The sequence below is a fragment of the Balaenoptera ricei genome, chromosome 12, assembly GCF_028023285.1.
Source record: "Balaenoptera ricei isolate mBalRic1 chromosome 12, mBalRic1.hap2, whole genome shotgun sequence".
Classification (NCBI taxonomy): Eukaryota; Metazoa; Chordata; class Mammalia; order Artiodactyla; family Balaenopteridae; genus Balaenoptera; species Balaenoptera ricei.
The window spans coordinates 27567943-27585858 of record NC_082650.1 but is presented as its reverse complement, the minus strand read 5'-3'; the positions used below and the strand labels follow the sequence as shown (position 1 = coordinate 27585858).

The window sequence follows — 17916 nt, the reverse complement described above, 5'->3', positions numbered from 1 at the left end:
ACCCGCCGCACATCACTTAACCTCTCAGTCTTAATTTCCCCATCTGCAGTGCAGGAAAACACTTTCAGAGTTGTGAAAATTAAATGAGACTGCCGGGCCCACTGCAAGGCTCAATACATGGTGGAAGGTATTTTAGGCTCTCTCCCTATTCCTACACCAATGTGGGAAACCGGGTTTCTAGTTCCTCTGGGCTTTGCTCGCTCATCGTTAACAGGGAAAGCAAACCTGTATCAACCTGGGGACAGTGGTCCTGGGGAGCAGAGTCTGGCTCTGCTGCTGCTGCTTTCAGAGGTTTTCAGCTCAGGTACAATCGCACCTCCTGGGGGCCTCAGGTTGCGGGACTTATTGGTACAGTTTCCAGGGTACAACCTGGCTTGGGAAGAGGTAATCATCTGTCTTTCTGGGGCTTAGAGAGATGACAGTTTTCTGAGATTTAATACCTTTCAAGTTACCGTCACATTAAGTAAGTGTGAGCCTTAAAAAAAAAAACAAACCCTCAATTATAATAATAGGAAAATAAAATCTTCTGAGGTGTTTTTTGTTTTTGTTTTTTTTTAAACCAAGTGCAGGGAATTTCACTGTTTGAGAACACAATGAAAAGGGGAATTTATTCATTTTAAGATTTAAACATTTAAAAATCTGGAAATCCTAGGTAACTAGCAGGTAGGATCACATATACTATTTTTAAATTTACCATTAAAATAATACCATTTCTAAAATGACTCAAGTGGCTTTCCAGTATAATTTATTTGAATCTGTTTTCTTTCATTTTCAAAAAAGAAAACTGAGCCATATACTATGACACTCAATAAGTCTTTGCTAGCCTTATAAAATTTTTATTGATCTTCCTGCTAGCTTGAAAGCTTTATTCCATTAATGTCACATGTAAGTGTGTTAAAGACAAGAGGAAGGATGGAGAGAAGCACCCTTGTGGTCTGGGACTCTGTCTCTAAATCATTCTGCAACAAAATATGCAGGCAGCAGACACTTGGAGCTTTCATCCAGTAAAAATTCTGCAGCTCCTGGAAGTGACACCAATGTGTCTCTGTAATCCATATCCTCTACCATTCATTGCATTTGTTGCAATGTCTTCCCATAAAGATCATGGGGTTCCCACTGCTTTGTTTCTATTTTTGGCTGGATGGTCCGGTTGAAGAGTCTTCTCTCAGTTGATCAAGATAACTGGTCCAACAAATGCTTAATTTAGTAAAAATGCTTACTCTTATAAGATATTTATGACTGCAACCTTAAGGACAATGCTGAGTTTAAACTCACTGAATGATAGGTGGTCTTGACCTCCACAAAAATAATGTACATCTGTCACCATTTTAAAGGGTGGCATGTGGGTTGGGAAACAGCAAAACTTTAGCCCTCAATTTCCAGCTCTGTATGATGGGTTGTACTCTGTGGAATCCAGCCCCCCAGGCTACACACATAACTTTGGGGGAGTAAACCAGAAGACAGAACGAGAGGCTGAACTGCACACAGCTGTCATTTCTGTAGTTAAAAATGGCTGAATTTTGCAACTTCATCTGTCTCAATCTCATAGTTTCAATCTACCCGTGCAGAAAAAAAGTCAACATTGCAGGCCTGCAAGTGCTGTCCTTAGAAAGGCCTGATTTTGCTTTATGTCTTCTTGCTACGATAAATCTTAGCCACAAGTATGACTGTATGCTGAGTCCTGAGCCTTTCTTAGTGAATCACAGAACCTGAATCATAAATAGCTTATTTGAAAATCTGGCCGCAGAATACCGCTCTGGCAATTGAAGAATGTTACTGGTTTAAAATCACAACATATAAAGATCACAGAGTAACTCTCAGGTAATTCAGAGTGTTTCACCTAAAATGTTCTGCTTTACGAGATCTTTTTGCTTATTTGCTTGACAGTTAAAATTTATTCTAATATAGCTGCCAGGAGTATTGTAACATTTAAGTCATAGCTATTAAATGTTTTATCCAATATTATTTATGAAAGTTGCATTAGGATAAGAAGGACATAATGCAATCTTGTAACTTCTAATGACTTTTCTGATTAACCCACATGATGGAGAGCTTTTCAGTTTAAATTCCTCATAATTGTATGTGAAGTTGTATAGGAACGATCAAAGCCCATGGGAGTCAGCCTTAGACAAACCTAGGTTTAATTTCCCACTTCACTTCAGTTTTCTTCACATTTATTCAGTCAACACCCTACTCCGTGGAACACCTTGTGCTCAGTACTGGGAAAATAATATTAAGTGAACAACGCATCTTTTCTACCGCCTTTTCCTTTTCCAGACCCCTGGGAGCTTTTGATTCCCCCAATAATTTCTCTTCCTTCAGAAACGTTCTCCCCTATTATGGCCTAAAGCACAATCTTGACCTCAGTCACTTGCAAATCTGCATTTATAAACAGTCTTCCACCTCTAGGGAATATATGCTCATGTATCTCTGCTATCACTTGAAACTATGTCAAAATCTGAACTAACTGTCCTCACAAAATCAGCCAACTCAGTCTCCTTGTTACTATCAATGGAACCACAATATTCCCAGGCTCAGAAATGTTACGTGGTGTTTTCAATAAACATTTACAGACACTCCCATGGGCCAGCCACTGCGCCATGCGCTAAGAATATGAAGATTGTAGGACATAGCATCCACCTGCAAGATGCTCATTATCCTTTGGAGGAGACAACACGCAAATACACGCAGTTAGAAAAACAGACCAATTCAGTTTTCAAAAATCAATACACTATAGAGGACTAATAACCAAGTAAATGGTATAGTATTACAGGGATTCAGAGGTGGGAGGAGGTGCTACAGGGGGTAGTAGTGACGGGAAACTTCACTGGATCAAGATTTGGAAGAATGGAGCGAATCTGTGTAAGTGGTGGGGAAGCAGAGAACACTCCTGGCTGGGACATGGCATATGCAAAACTACCGAGGCAAAAAAAACGAGAGAGCATCAGGGGACTGACCAGTCAGAACAGTGGGTTTAGTAAGGCAGGCAGTTGAAAATAAGACAAACGGGCCGAGGTCAATGCGTCCTCCAATTCCATGAGTTTGGACTTTACGATGAAGGCAATGGAAAGTCACTGAAGCATGCCACACGGCACTTCCGGCTGTGAACTACTCTAGCTTCAGTGGACTCTGGATAAATGAACGGTGAGGCCCAACAAGCCCGCTGGAAATGTATTTTAAAAGGTTATCATCTTAATAAAAGGAAATCAGACTAAAACCAGTTATCTTAAGAACTCCACTTTCTGGATAATTTAATAATTATTCAGATGTTTCTACTTACCCGTAACTCTTAATCGTAAGAGGTGATTATGTAACCATTAAGGGGAAAAAGTGGCACGAGTGACTGTGGAGAAACCTGTCTGTAGCTGAAGCATCAGGGAGCAGGGGAGGAGCAGGGTCAGTGTGGCCAGCCTAGCAGGAGCCAGGGCAGCACCACACAGGGACCCTGCGCAGACGCTCCGGGTCTCCTCTGCTTCAGATCCTGCAGGAAATGGGGCCCCAGCCACGAACTCCAGGGAGCCAGAGAGTAGGTCGGAAGAGGAAACACGGAATGGAGGAAGTGTGCCTGGCTGGGAAAGAGGTGGGGTGTTTTTAAAGGTCATTTTGCAGGCAGGTCAAGGAAATAAAATATGGGTAGATGCTGATGAATATCTTTAATCTTTCATAGACTGCTCAGGATGGGGAAGCAGCCACTTCATTATGCAGACTTACAGGTACTGTGCCATGGCCACGTCTGTAACTAGAGATACTGAAAAACAGTGCCGAGTCGGATTTGCCCCCCTGCACCAGGATAAACCACTTCATGGTATGGCACAACACCTGGCCACGTTTAGCCTGGCAGCAATAAGAACCATGAACTATTTATTCAGCACTCTATTGCTCATTTCTTGTTGCAAAAAGAAATGCAATTAAATGAGAACATTTGGTAATAATGTGCATCCGAGTCATACACTGCATCTTCCTTATTCATTCTGTTGACAGAAACAATTCAATTAAGACCTTCTTCTTTGCATTTCACACGCTCCAGATAGAACAAAAAGTAATGACTTGGCGGCTACACTAGACTACATTAGAGGCTTGTAAGACCCTGTGGAGGTTTTAAAATCTGGAGGGTGCTCATCCAGCAACAACGAGTAGTGACTGAAAGTCACTTTCTGACAACTTCATTCCTTCATAATGAAAAAAAATTATGATAGTGATGGAAAACGATATTCAGCCAAAAAACAAAGAAATTTGTCCAATACAGAGATAATACAAACCCAATGCAAAGACGTTGATTTTACAAATACAATCCAACACTGTGCCTAGTTATGTGACGTATGGGAACAGAATTCAACAGAAACGTCACTCACCTTCAAAACAATAAGGCATGAAGAATGAAACAGACACGTGTAGCTGATTATTAACAGTTCGTCATCTATCAACTTAGTCTTTGATACTTAGCCAGGTGCAGAACTGTGATAAGTTCTACCAGACCAGAGGAACTTGAGGCCAGGGATGGTGCCTTCACCTTTACAATCCCTGTACCTTTAGTGTTTAGCCCACTATCTGGCATACAGGTGACACTGAATAAACGCCTGAAGAAGGAAACGAGAGAGGAAGAGAGGGTAGATGATGTACCCCAAACAAACTGTGGCAAAAGCCCAGGAAGAAAAAGTATTAATGACAAGGTAAGTAAAAAGAAAAAGTACACATTTGCCCATTTTTTGATGGCTGCTGAGACTGCAGAGAAAAGATGACCAAAAGAATTGTCAGCCCACAGTCACGTCACTCCATGTCAGAAAACAAAAACTAGTTAATGTCATCTTTGTGGGATAAAGCATGAGACCAGTACAGCCTCTGGCTGGAAACATCAGACAGGCTACAAAACAGGCATTTCACCTTTGAGGGGTTTGTAAACCAAAAAAATTTTTTCCAAAGCAACTTAATTTGTTTTGATAATCTTTTTTTTAAAAAGCCAAAAAAAGTCCACCTTAGCTGAAATGAAGAAAAGCATTTCAGAAAAGCACACGTTCCATATATTTTGTGGAAACAACTGGGAATTAATTCTTAAGGTCTTTTGTTTACCACCAAAAGCAGCTTCTTGATTCGTGTTACAAAGTCCTTCTGATACATTTAGCTGACAGGAGTAAACACTACACACTTTACATTCAACCCAAAAGGCTTTTATTTAAAAGCAAACAAAAAATAAACAAAAGCCTTCCTCCAGCCAGATGGCAACACTATAAAGAGAATAGAAAATGCTGTATTTTCCTCCTGTATTAATATAAACCAGATTAAAAGGCAAGCCTTTTCATCCCCATGGGTGACATACTTTCCTGGCGATTTATCACCAGTCACAAGGCAAGCTGCTACACAAATGATCTCTGCCCCATAATATGAATAATGTTTATGATTAAGCAAAGTCCAGGTCAAAGTAGAGAAAAGGGGTGAAAACCCTAACCATATTGTTTTCCAGTCTCACTGAGAAATGGTAAATTACAGGTTGTAGTTCATTGTCTAAATTTCAACAGCTAGGTAGGGAGTTTATCAATTAGACCCAATTAGATTCAATTTAATAGAATTCAATTAAATTCAATGTGTAATTAAAAGCAACTGTTTAAATAACTTGGGAAAGAAAAATAATTAGAACTCAACTTTATTATACTCGGCTTAATTAAAGTAACCAACTGAAAGAAGTTTTTACTTTTAACAGGATTACAACTTACTTGAAAGAAAACTAAAATGACTAATGCTAGTGTTTTACAACATGATTATTTTTGGCCACAAAACAGAAAAGATTTTGTACTTAAATGCAAAATATAATTATCAAGGTAGTAAATGTACAGTTCTTAGAAAGAATCACGAATAAGCAGTGGACTTAGTTTTAAATATCAGTTTTGCAAAGAAACGTGAAAGTAATTTTAATCCTTTGAGTATTAGTTGACTGAATGAGTTTAATCTGTGCTTCACATATACACATGGTTGCAGAATATTAATCATTACTCCCTCTTCCTCTGCAGAAAACAGTAAAATACTTAACTTTAAATTTTCTTATGTTAACGCTGAAAAACTCAGTAGGAATGAGTGATAAGTAATGAAAGATTAAGTTTATTCCAATTCATTTCAGGTAATTATTGAACATTTAGCTTAAAGGTTAAGATGATGGGCCAACCCAGTTTCACCATGCTGTCTTATGCTGTAGTCATTTCTACATCTGTGACCTTATTTTTCTTCTCTCCTTGGAACATCAGCCTTACCATCTCTCCAACTATTTAAATCCAATCCATCTTTTTTCTTTTTTAAAGTAAAATAGCCTTTATTTTTGAGTTTTAGGTTTACAGCAAAATTAAGCAGAAAGTAGAGAGAGTTCCCATGTACCCTCTGCCTCCACACATGCACGCTCTCTCCCACCAACAACATCCTGCACTGAGTGGTACATTTGCTTCCCTCGATGAAGCTACATTGACACATCATTATCACCCAAAGCCCATAGTTCTCATTAGCGTTCGTGCTTGGTGTTGTTTCGGGTTTGGACAAATGTATAATGTCACGTATCCACCATGATAGTGTCGTACAGAATCCAGGCCATTTTTCGTAGTCCAGCTCAAGTCTCTTTCTCATGAAATCTTTTCTAGCTATTCGTACCTCCAACATATTTCTTTTACTACACTCCAACGCTGCCCCGCACTACTTAGCATTTGACTTCATTCTATCGTACGTGAGTTTTGAATGTTTATTTCCAAAAGGTCAAAATACCGATAATCTCATGAGAGGCGAGGCAAAAACTGTGCTTTATAGTAAAAACAAAAAAAGGGGGGGGGGAAGGAATGCTTGATGCAATATTTCTCGGTTGGAAATTCACACTGCCAACTTGCATAGGGAAGGCTCTGTGTCAATCCATGCTGGTTGCCCAATAAATATCTATTCTCTGACGCTTCTTTTCTAACAGAACCCCAGTTAGCCACAACGCACAGTTCTGGCCAAAACGTTGAAAACTGAAGTTGTTGGTGGGGTTTGTGGGAATGCGCCTCAGAGGAGAAGCAGACACAGGTGGGTTTGTTCCTTCCCGCTCCTTTTCTTCCTGCCTTGAACCTGGATGTGATGTTCAGGGTAGAGCATCCGCCTTGTAACCAGGAGGCAATCACGAGGCAGAGGCTACGGGAATAATAGAGATCTGGCCCTGCCATTTTTAAGCTGCTGAACAAGTACTAGCAATGGTTCACTTCCATGTTTGCTGTAGGTAAGAGAAAACAATTCCTAATTTGTTTAAATCACTTTTTTTTTTCTGGATTCTGTAGTCACCATTAAAAGCAATCCCTAAGCTGATAGAGTTCTCACTAACTACCGAATGAAGTCCAAGCGTCTTAGCTTCCAAATATCTTCCAAAATTTGGCCCCAGCCCACCCTGCTAGCTTCCTCTATTCCCCAACAATCACCTCTCCCAACCCAGTCAGACATCACTGAGGGCTGAGGGGATGCTCCAAAAGAGCTCTGAAGGTGGGTGAGATTCAGAAAAAGCAGAGGATTTAATTTAGGTGGGGGAATGGGGGATAATAAGACGCTACAAAGGGCAGTGATGAACCAGAAAGGAAAACAAGGCACACGAAACTAGGTGGTGGTTAGATGATAAGAATATCCCGTATGTGTGTCTTAGAGAATGGCTTTTCATTCAAGGCATTCACAAGCAGGCTCAACACTGGTGAATCTGTACACACTTTGGATTTCAGCACCACCTTCATTTGGTACATCATAACTTACTCCAATTTCTTCCAGAAGTCAGAAAGCAAAGCAGGGGCTGGTTCATTATATTAAAGCAGATCCGCATTTAGATTTGAAAAATAGCAGGAGGAGCAAAATTAGCAGGAAAAAAAAAGAGCAAAAGATGCCAGATCAGGGTTTTGTTTGTTTTTTTTAAATAAATTTATTTATTTATTTATTTTTGGCTGCATTGGGTCTTCCTTGCTGCACGTGGGCTTTCTTTAGTTGCGGCGAGCGGGGGCTATTCTTCGTTGTGGTGTGTGGCTTCTCATTGCAGTGGCTTCTTTTGTTGTGGAGCACGGGCTCTAGGCACACGGGCTTCAGTAGTTGTGGCACGCAGGCTCAGTAGTTGTGGCTTGCAGGCTCTAGAGCACAGGCTCAGTAGTTGTGGCGCACAGGCTTAGTTGCTCTGCGGCATGTGGGATTTCCCGGACCAGGGCTCGCATCTGTGTCCCCTGCATTGGCAGGAGGATTCTTAACCATTGTGCCACCAGGGAAGCCCCCAGATCAGGGTTTTAATAACATCATTTGTGATAGAAATCAGTTCCACAGGAATTCAAACAACTTAGAAGCCAGCAGATTTCTGAAAAGAATGTAAAGAGTTCCCCCAGAGCAAACCTGGTCATCTAGAATAGCTCTTGATGATTTCTGAACCACAATTCTCCTTTTTTCCAATTAGCTAGTATCCTAAGGCCCTATATACAACTGCTTATTAACTGCACAGAAGCACTCACAGTTTGGCTACAGGACTAAATTACATTTATAGAATTGCTGAGAGAGAAGGTATCAGAGTAGGTATTAATTGTACACTTGCCTGTAACAAGAAATAAAAATAAAAATTTCAATTGATTTTTAAAAATAACATTTATTAGCTTTTCTATACTATACAAAGACTATGAAGATAAAAATTTGAAACGTCCATAATTCCCTCACCTGAATAACCCTTTTATTCTTTTTATCTAAAAAAGAAATGTCTATCATATGGTTAGAAAATTCAAATAGTACATAAAGCTGTAAATTAAAAAGTAAAAGCCCCTTCCAAAAATGTATGTGCATATATATTTGCATTCAACTTATTCAAAACATCAGGATACTTACTCTTCTGTTCCTTTCTTTTCTCACTTGGTAATCTTACCTGGGTAGATAGATAGATAGACTTATTTATTTATTTAGGCAGGCTGTGCCGGGTCTTAGCTGTGGCATGAGGGATCTTTAGTTGTGGTATGCGGACTCCTTAGTTGTGGTATGCATGCAGGATCTAGTTCCCTGACCAGGGATCGAACCCGGGCCCCCTGCATTGAAAGCGCGGAATCTTACCCACTGGACCGCCAGGGAAGTCCCTCAAGTTCATTCTTTAATTGCACTGCATTTTGTCATTTCCAATACATGCCTACAGTAATCAAATATCAGTAATCCCCTATCTCACTTTCTCTGTAACTTCAAGTCCTCTGAATCTTCATTGCTGTGTGAGACCACGGCCCTAATTGAGTATAATTTATATGCAACACCAGCACTTGATCCCTTGCCCTAGAGTTGGTGTATTCATCTCTTGCAGTTTAGGTCTCTCTGCTTCTGCCAGCCTGGACTCTACTGAGAAGGCAACCACTCCCAAGGAAGAGGACTATGAAGAAAGCTCCAAGACGACTTTACTTTCCTGGGAGGCAGGGGAAAGCCAACGAAGGCAGGAATGGGATCTGCCAGGAGCCACAGTGTTAGGTCTCAATCAGAAGCTTACCAACTAGGTTTGCTCCGTGTGGGTACATCTACCACTTCCCCTCTCAGGTTTGCGAGCCAAATCTATATTGGTTCAAGCTGTGGCTTCTGCCAGCTCTGATGGGAGACACTGTGGGCTGGGCTGGAATCGAACTGCTTCTCTGGCACCTTCTCTGCACAGGAAATGTAGCAGTGCAGCAAAAGGTAGAAGAATACTTCCTGGCCACTTCTGTGCCCACTTCAAAGCCAGAATCATAGGCTGTTAAACGAGGAAGTGCTGAGAAGAGCAGAAGCCTGAAGCTGCTCCTTCCTCTGATAATCAGCCAGTGGTGACAAACTGGGGAAGAAGGCTGATGACACCTGCAGTGACAGAGCACTGTCTCCCACCTTGGGAGCTCTGCACAGATGCTGTACTAGACTCACCCTGCTAGTGACTTTCAGGGGTACGTGGCTTGTGATCTGAAAATACATTCGACTCTATTAGGTAATTAAGACTATCATCCTGGAGTGCAGAATATGTGACTAAGCTAAGTCCTTGGCATGCTTAGAGTAAATGACCAGAGACTCAGTATCAGGCCAAGGAAAGGGATTTAAATCACAAAGCATCCCTTCAATCTTCTGAAGGAAAGAAAAAGTGAGACTCAAAACATGGTGTTCTGCTCTCTTTATTATCTTTCTACTAGACAGGGCATTTTATCTGTTCAATTTCTTTAATTTGCCACACTCAAAACATCCCCAAATAGAGGATCTCAAATTTTGGAACCTATCGAATATCTAAAAGTAGTAACAAGCGAGAACAAAAACTAAAGGAAAGGATCCAGATCTGAAAAAAACCAGGCCTTTTACAGAGGCCTGCCAACTCACAGAGGCGACTAGGTGGCAGGTGCGACAACCTGGCAAACAGCATCAGGCCGGAAAGACTCTTTACAGGACACTGATGACTACTCGGTTTACAGGCTGCAACTTATATGCTTGTTTTCCCAAACGTATATTCATTTGAAGGATGCTACCATCCATTTCAAACAAGAGAATCCAATTACAAGTTCTAAATCTGCCTAAGCTTTAAGGTCTTTCGGGGTCACGAAGAGCTAAGCCAAAACTAAGCTGATAAACTGACTCCTTTCTTCGAAGTGCCTTTGGAATGCATCTTATGAGGCCATTTCTTACTTGACCACCTCCATCTGGGAGCTGGGAGCTAGGGTAGCTGGAGAAGCCAGGAGGAGGGTGAGGGAGACTGGGAGGGTAAATCTGTATAGATAGCTCCTCCTAGAAGAAAGGGAAAAACTCAGCAGTTACTAAGTGGAGGTGGGGAGGAATGGAGCTACCGTTGGCCAGGCGGCTCCCCTTCCATTCCAGGGAACACTGGCCTTGTCACTGGTCACGAGCCACCGGGCTTGAATGTCTCGCCACCCTGTTCTTTAACCAAGAACCTGCTTCTAGACAACCAGCTCTGTTTTCAGAATTCCAGTGGAATCACTGTCAGCAAGGAAAATATTTAAAGAAATATCTGAGCTTTCTAGTGAGGTGTGAATAAATCTCAGTGCAGTCTTGGCGTGCCCCCTCAAACCTGCCACTTTGCCTAGATGTGCCAGGGAAAATCTAGGAGTGACAGAGAACCATGATTTCTTTGTGGTTTACACAAATGAAGCACAAGCTCAAGCCTTCTTCAAACACTTTTGTTATTCTACCTCCTTTGTTTTATAGCAGTGAAAACGCTTGGAAAATTTTCAAAAGGGTGTGTGCTTTCTGTAAATAGCGAGGTAGGGAGAGGCTGTGATACTGTTTAGTCTTCATGTAGGCTAAGGAAGGAGAGCAATTATGGATGGGTGAGGACAGGGGAGGGAGAAGGGACTGGGAGAGAGAGAAAATCAGCTTTCAAAACAGAATATGAGCAATTTAAGGGTAGATCATTGTACTATTAGATGTTTAGAAAGTGTTGAATGCATAACTGAGTTTTTTTTTCATAGAGATTCTATGATAACATTACTACATAATAGGTTAAATAGGCTTTTGTGGGTTATCAGTTGCACATGCAATATTTTTATAACGTGAATGTGTTCCAGCTTTCAAACAGCCGATTCATAAATAAACTTCTGGAACACAACCTATATATCATCAGGAATTGCTATCTTTTTTTAAAGACACTACAGAAGTCTAGCAAATATGTATAAAGCAAAGGTCATAGGTGATCATATTTTAGGACTAGTTGAGAAAGGAAGTTCACTTAATAAGTGTAATAAGCCATTTCAGTTTTTTAAATGTCTGAAACAGTCATTCATATTTTCCTCAATTCAGTACCTCTGGATATGCTATTCAGTTTTCTTTAGGCAAGATTTTTCTGGCAGGCAGGCTGAACTTGACTTTGTAAACAAATATTCTGTAGCAAAATTATGGCAATTACTGATGCCTGACAAAAACTCCATTTTTCATATGTCTAAAAGACAAACTTTTTCATCATCTGAAAACACCATGGATAAGCATTTACTCCACCTCAAAGCAGGAATGGGAAAGATGAGTATGGCTGATGCCCATCTCAGTTGGAGTTGTTTTCATACAAGAAAACATTTACCTTCTCTAACTCACCAGACTGATTTTAGAGCACCTTAATCATTAAAAAAAAAAATCACATTAAAGTCACATGTGGGGGCTTCCCTGGTGGCGCAGTGGTTAAGAATCCGCCTGCCAATGCAGGGGACACGGGTTCGAGCCCTGGTCCGGGAAGATCCCACATGCCACAGAGCAACTAAGCCCGTGTGCCACAACTACTGAGCCTGCGCTCTAGAGCCCGCAAGCCACAACTACTGAGCCCACGTGCCACAACTACTGAAGCCTGCGTGCCTAGAGCCCCTGCTCTGCAACAAGAGAAGCCATGACAATGAGAAGCCCACGCACCGCAACGAAGAGTAGCTCCCACTCGCCGCAACTAGAGAAAGCTTGCGTGCAGCAACGAAGACCCAACAGAGCCAAAAATAAAAACAAATAAATAAATTTATAAAAAATGAAAGTCATATGTGGACATTGGCCTTCAGAATGATCAAATTAATGTGTGATCACATAAAAAATGAGCATCTAAGTCTTTACACTGAGTAACCAGTCACATACAATTTTTGCTGTATCTATCCTCTATAACAATACATCAGCCTTGGCAATGCGAGCATTGATGACATGATGGTATAACTCCACCATACGTGGAGGTAGGAATAAATATAAATGACATCATTATGTTTCATCTTCATCACCTAGGCTGATTTTTAAATCCTCCATGTGTATGCACCCTGTGCTGGGCTAGACTAGGTGAGTTAAATGGGTTAAACAGGTGAACTTCTGAGACCTCTGGACTGCCTGAAATTCTACTTGTATATCTGGTAGAGCAACATCTCTGTAACAAAGAAAAATGTTTTACAATGACATACATCGCTGTCAGAAACACTATTGACTATGGCAGAAATACTATGGAAGGTACATTCTATTATCTTCAGTTTCAGCAGAGAACTGCCTCCTTGTCCCTTTCCTTCCTCCTCCACTGACTTCCAAGCAGTATGGTCTATGTTGGAGGTGTGGCTGCTTCCAGTCTGAGCGAGACTCCCCATGATGAGAGCCCAATAGTCCCCCTCGGACTCCTTGGTAATTGAACTGGATAAGGTCTGGCACCCACTCATGAGAAGCCTGTACCAGAGAGAGCATCTCAGCACTCTCCCAGTGTTGACAGAGGGTGGACTTCCCTACCTCCATCCTCAGAGCCCTTGGCCCGCTCCACAGAGATGCCCAGAAGCCAAATAGCTTTGTTCCTAAGACTTCTGTTTGTGGATACATCACTCCACCCTGGAGGAAAGCCAGCACCATCTCTGTGAGCAGTTCCCTAAAACTCGCTGCTACTTAGAGCAATTGATACAGCCGCTGCCTTTGCTGGGGTTACACAAATACTGACACTGGTCTGACTTACATCAATCTGAGGTCATTTAGCTAAATTTGCATTCAAGAATGACAGTTTCATCTAAATTTTTAGGGACAGAGACAGAATTTAGTCATTTCATAGGAGCCTAAAATGAACACACAAATGGCAACACATTTTCATTTTCATTGATCTGGAGATTATTTTAAACCAGCTTTAAAAATTTGTTGCTTCTCCTTTCACTAGGGGAAAAAAAAAAATCTTAGCCCTTTTATAAAACTTGACTTTAAGAAAAAGCTTAAGCTGAATATAAAAGCTAGAAAAACTATCCTAATAGTATGCAATGTCCAAAATGTTGATTATAAATCTTCATATCTAGGTTTTAGATTATTATAAACCTTTTTAGATTACTGAAAACCATGCTTCAAATTCTAATTAGAAACGTCCAGTTTGGTATGTGCTACTTCTGCTCATTCCACTCCCCCCCACCCCCCAGGCTTCCAGTCTCTTATCTAGCATCGGATTAACTCAATAGGGAAAGAAAAGTAGCCTGAGGCGAAGATAACCAATGAGAAAACACCGAAAACACTCAATGTAAAAAGGGAGAAACACAGACTGCTCATTATAAAATCCAAGCTCTAAAAAGTTAAATAAGACAGCAGAACCACCATAGAGAGAAAAAAATACATTAGTAACAATAACAAAAGCAACAACTGTGAGAGCCATTTATCAAGTGGCATCTAATGCAATAAGCACTGTGCTAGAGTCTTTACATCCATCACATCTAGTTCCTATAGGTACCGCGTAAGGTGGGCAATGAGCACCCCCATGTTACACTGAAAACACAGAGAAGAGTAAGTGGTCAGAATCGGGTATGGATCTGCCGTGGCTTGCCTCCAGAATTTGTGTAGTTTTCATTCACTATGCTGATTTTTGAGAAAAGGGTTAGACAAACTCACCTGCTAGACTACCTGGAGAATAACTGAGACCTGGTCCTGGGGCGCGAGAAGAGCCCGTGGCCTTTTCTTGTTTATTTTTTTTATGATGAGAAAAAGCAGTAAGGGGGCCTCATGCCTCTGATGACCTATCTTGACCCTAAGGAGAATTTGCATACCTGCTTTGTGAAAGTTCAGCCCTGCATGGGCAAGTACACATGAAGTCACAGTAGTTTTACTATTTCCTGGTAGTTCATAATACTAATGAATTCATAATAAAGCCACAGTTAGTTTTAAAGAAAAACAATGGTCTCCAAGACTACAGAAACAGAAGCAAGACCTTCAGTGAAATGATAGAAAATCCACACGGGATGAAATCATATTTCTCTTTCTTAGCTCTTGCTCTCCCCCTCCCTAGCTTAATTAAAAGGTATAAAATGGAGAGAACAATAAACAATTCTCATAGCAATGTGATAGTAGCTACAAGATAAATGTTTCAACCCCCTTCTCTGCCCAAATTCAGGCTATAGAGTACAGCTGATACACATAGCTCAGTCTTAAATTGTACTAATTTGTATTTCATCAAAGTGAGACATTAATTCTATGTTCAACTGCACTGCTGATCAGTTAATACCTAAACCTGTGTGGAGGTTGAATAAAATCTGCAGGATGTACTCAGGAGCCTCAGGGCCATGCAGCTGCTATTTTCCAGAAATAAAAGTAAAAGGCCATTGTCATTTTTTTTTTCCTTTTCACTTTTCAAAATGAAATGCAGCTGCTCTCAGACCCTCTATACAGTTGACCCTTGAACAACATGGGTTTGAACTGTGCGGGTCCACTTATATGTCTATTTTTCCCAAAAGTAAACACTATAGTACTACACTGTCTGTGATTGGTTGAATCCGAGGATGTGGAGGAATCCTTGGATGTGGTCCCCACTAAATTCACTGAGCTGTCATAAGAAATTGCCATTTTCTAGTTCAGGATTATATTAATATTGGGGCTGGCCAAAAACTTCATTCGGGGTTTTCCGTAACGTGTTATGGAAAACCCAAATGAACTTTTTGGCCAACCCAATAATTGAGTAGACATTAACTTTTTAAAAAAAATAAATTTATTTTTATTTAATTTATTTTAAAAAAATTTTTGGCTGTGTTGTGTCTTTGTTGCTGCGTGCAGGCTTTCTCTAGTTGCGGCGAGGGGGGCTACTCTTCGTTGCGGTGCATGGGCTTCTCACTGCGGTGGCTTCTCTTGTTGTGGAGCATGGGCTCTAGGCGCGCGGGCTTCAGTAGTCTGGCACACGGGCTCAGTAGTTGTGGCTCGCAGGCTCTAGAGTGAGGGCTCAGTAGTTGTGGCGCATGGCCTTAGCTGTTCCGCAGTACGTGGGATCTTCCCGGACCAGGGCTCAAACTCGTGTCCCCTGCATTGGCAGGCGGATTCTTAACCACTGCGCCACCAGGGAAGCCCTAGGTAACTTTTTGAAAGACAATAGGCCAGGAAGAAAGGAAATCTTGGTAAGATAGTGATAAGATGACAAGTTTGAGAGCCTGAAGCTAATGAAGACATAAATAGGGAGTGGCTGACTTAGTTGTCAGCTTCGTGCCTGGTCTCGCTCCTGCTATGAAGGGTAATCTTGGGCTGATGGCCAGTCTAAATATCGTTAGATTCAATTTGGACTCAGTTTATTGCAATGGGCTGCTGGTCGGGCCGGGCAGGTTCACTTGGTTGGCTAGAGCAGAAGTTTGAATGCTAAAGCATGATCCACGTACTGACCTGGTGGCACAGAGTCACAGGTGAGTACAATAAATAATGGGTGCGAGGCATGAGTTGGGTGCTTATATATGTAATTACTCAGCAAAATATTTAATGAGCAGGCATCATTCCAAGCATAATAACACAAGGATAATGGTAGCGAAGTTAAAGTCTCTCAAGACAGATAGAAATAGATAATTAAAATATAAAGAGGTAAGTACTGAGATAGAGGTATGTACAAGATTCTATGGAGGCACAAAGGTAAGGGAGGCTTCCTGGAGTAGGCATGCGGGTTGAGGGCACTTCTGGTCAAGGAGAAGGCAAGATAACCAAAAGCAGAAAGGAATTTACCCATTACAGAGAAAAGGGCAGGGATATGCATCAACCTTCAATCATGCTGACGTGAAAGCCTGTCAACTTCTTTTATAAATGAAAGATCGTATCTTTTCTTTATTCCTTTAAAAATACTTTCCTTATAGTTTTTTTTTTTTTTTTCACTTGTTGCAAGGAGGAAACTATACATTTCACATCACATTTTTACTGCTTCATAATTTTAGAGTATGGGTCCAAGGACACAAAACTGTCAAAGGTAGGGGGTAAGCCGAATATTAAAATAAAATTATTTTATCTTAAAAAAAGCTGTCTTATTTTAATGATCATTTTACTTTTGGATTTTTATGCTCAATAAGTACTCGATAAACTTAAATACTTTATATTCATTTTTTCCCTAATGTAGAGCATCAAAACCACTTATTTGCCACCCTAAGATGTTGTGCCGTGTACTGCAAAAACAAAATAAACGTTTTTATTCCAGGAATTAATATAAGAATAATGATAAAATTAAATCTTTAAAGTTCAATGCTTTTCTCATGGAATTAATGGTATTCTCATAACAGTTTCCTTAGTAGGTCCAATAATTTTGTCTTTTGGTCACGTCACGATTATATTTTACTGTCTCAGTATATGGGAAGCTATTTTCTGCCTCTCCCACGCCCTTATTTAGATCATGAATACCCTTGCAAGTCTCAGGAAAGCCATTGGCCCCTTACCCTGAAAAGCTGTCCATGCAACTTCAGATAGTTTCACGGCCCCCAGGGACGTATGGTCAAGCACCCGCTCACCTCCTGCCACAGCAAAAGGTGCCTTAAGCAGTTACGAGTTCCAAACTACAAAGTGAATCTTCCTCATTTCTTGACATGAATTTTTTTCAATAAATCTTTAAAAACATGATATTTAAAATAGTTCTTATAGAACAAGCTTTCAAAACACTTCTCATTTGAGGGTTTGTATGAAAACCACCTATGGGCCTTTAACAGAGATGTGCATGTCTCACCCAGACCTGCTGAACTGCAATCCTGAGGCATTAAGTCTTAGCTATACAATTATAGCTCCCTTGAGGAGTTTGAGGTACATCCCTGATTTAGAACCAGTGGATTACGGAATTTAAACTAGGATTCGTCTCCCACAGGCTTAAATGATTTTTCACATTTTTCATTCCTTGGCAAAAAAAAAAGCAAGTCTGGGTTTCCTGGACTAATACTTTAAGACAATTTGGTGGGCTTCGGTCTTCCCCGGCTCAGCAGGCTTCAATCTGGGGTATGCATGCTCCTAAGGGTAACTGAAGGCTTTCCACAAAAGGATTTTAACCTTTTTCCTGCTTTGGATTCCTTTGGCAAAGGTCAGGCTAGATCCCTTCTCAGGATAATATCTTTAAATGAATAAATTAAAATACGTAGCATTACAAAAAAATACATATTTAAATTATATTTAGGGGGCTTCCCTGGTGGCGCAGTGGTTGAGAATCTGTCTGCTAATGCAGGGGACAGGGGTTCGAGCCCTGGTCTGGGAGGATCCCACATGCCGTGGAGCAACTAGGCCCGTGAG

General features: G+C 40.9%; 1 protein-coding gene across 3 annotated transcripts in view; it reads right to left on the bottom strand.

The window, feature by feature from the left end:
- MAP7 (microtubule associated protein 7) overlaps positions 1 to 17916 on the bottom strand; it is a 161098-nt gene that overhangs the window by 62714 nt on the left and 80468 nt on the right. The window lies entirely within an intron of this gene.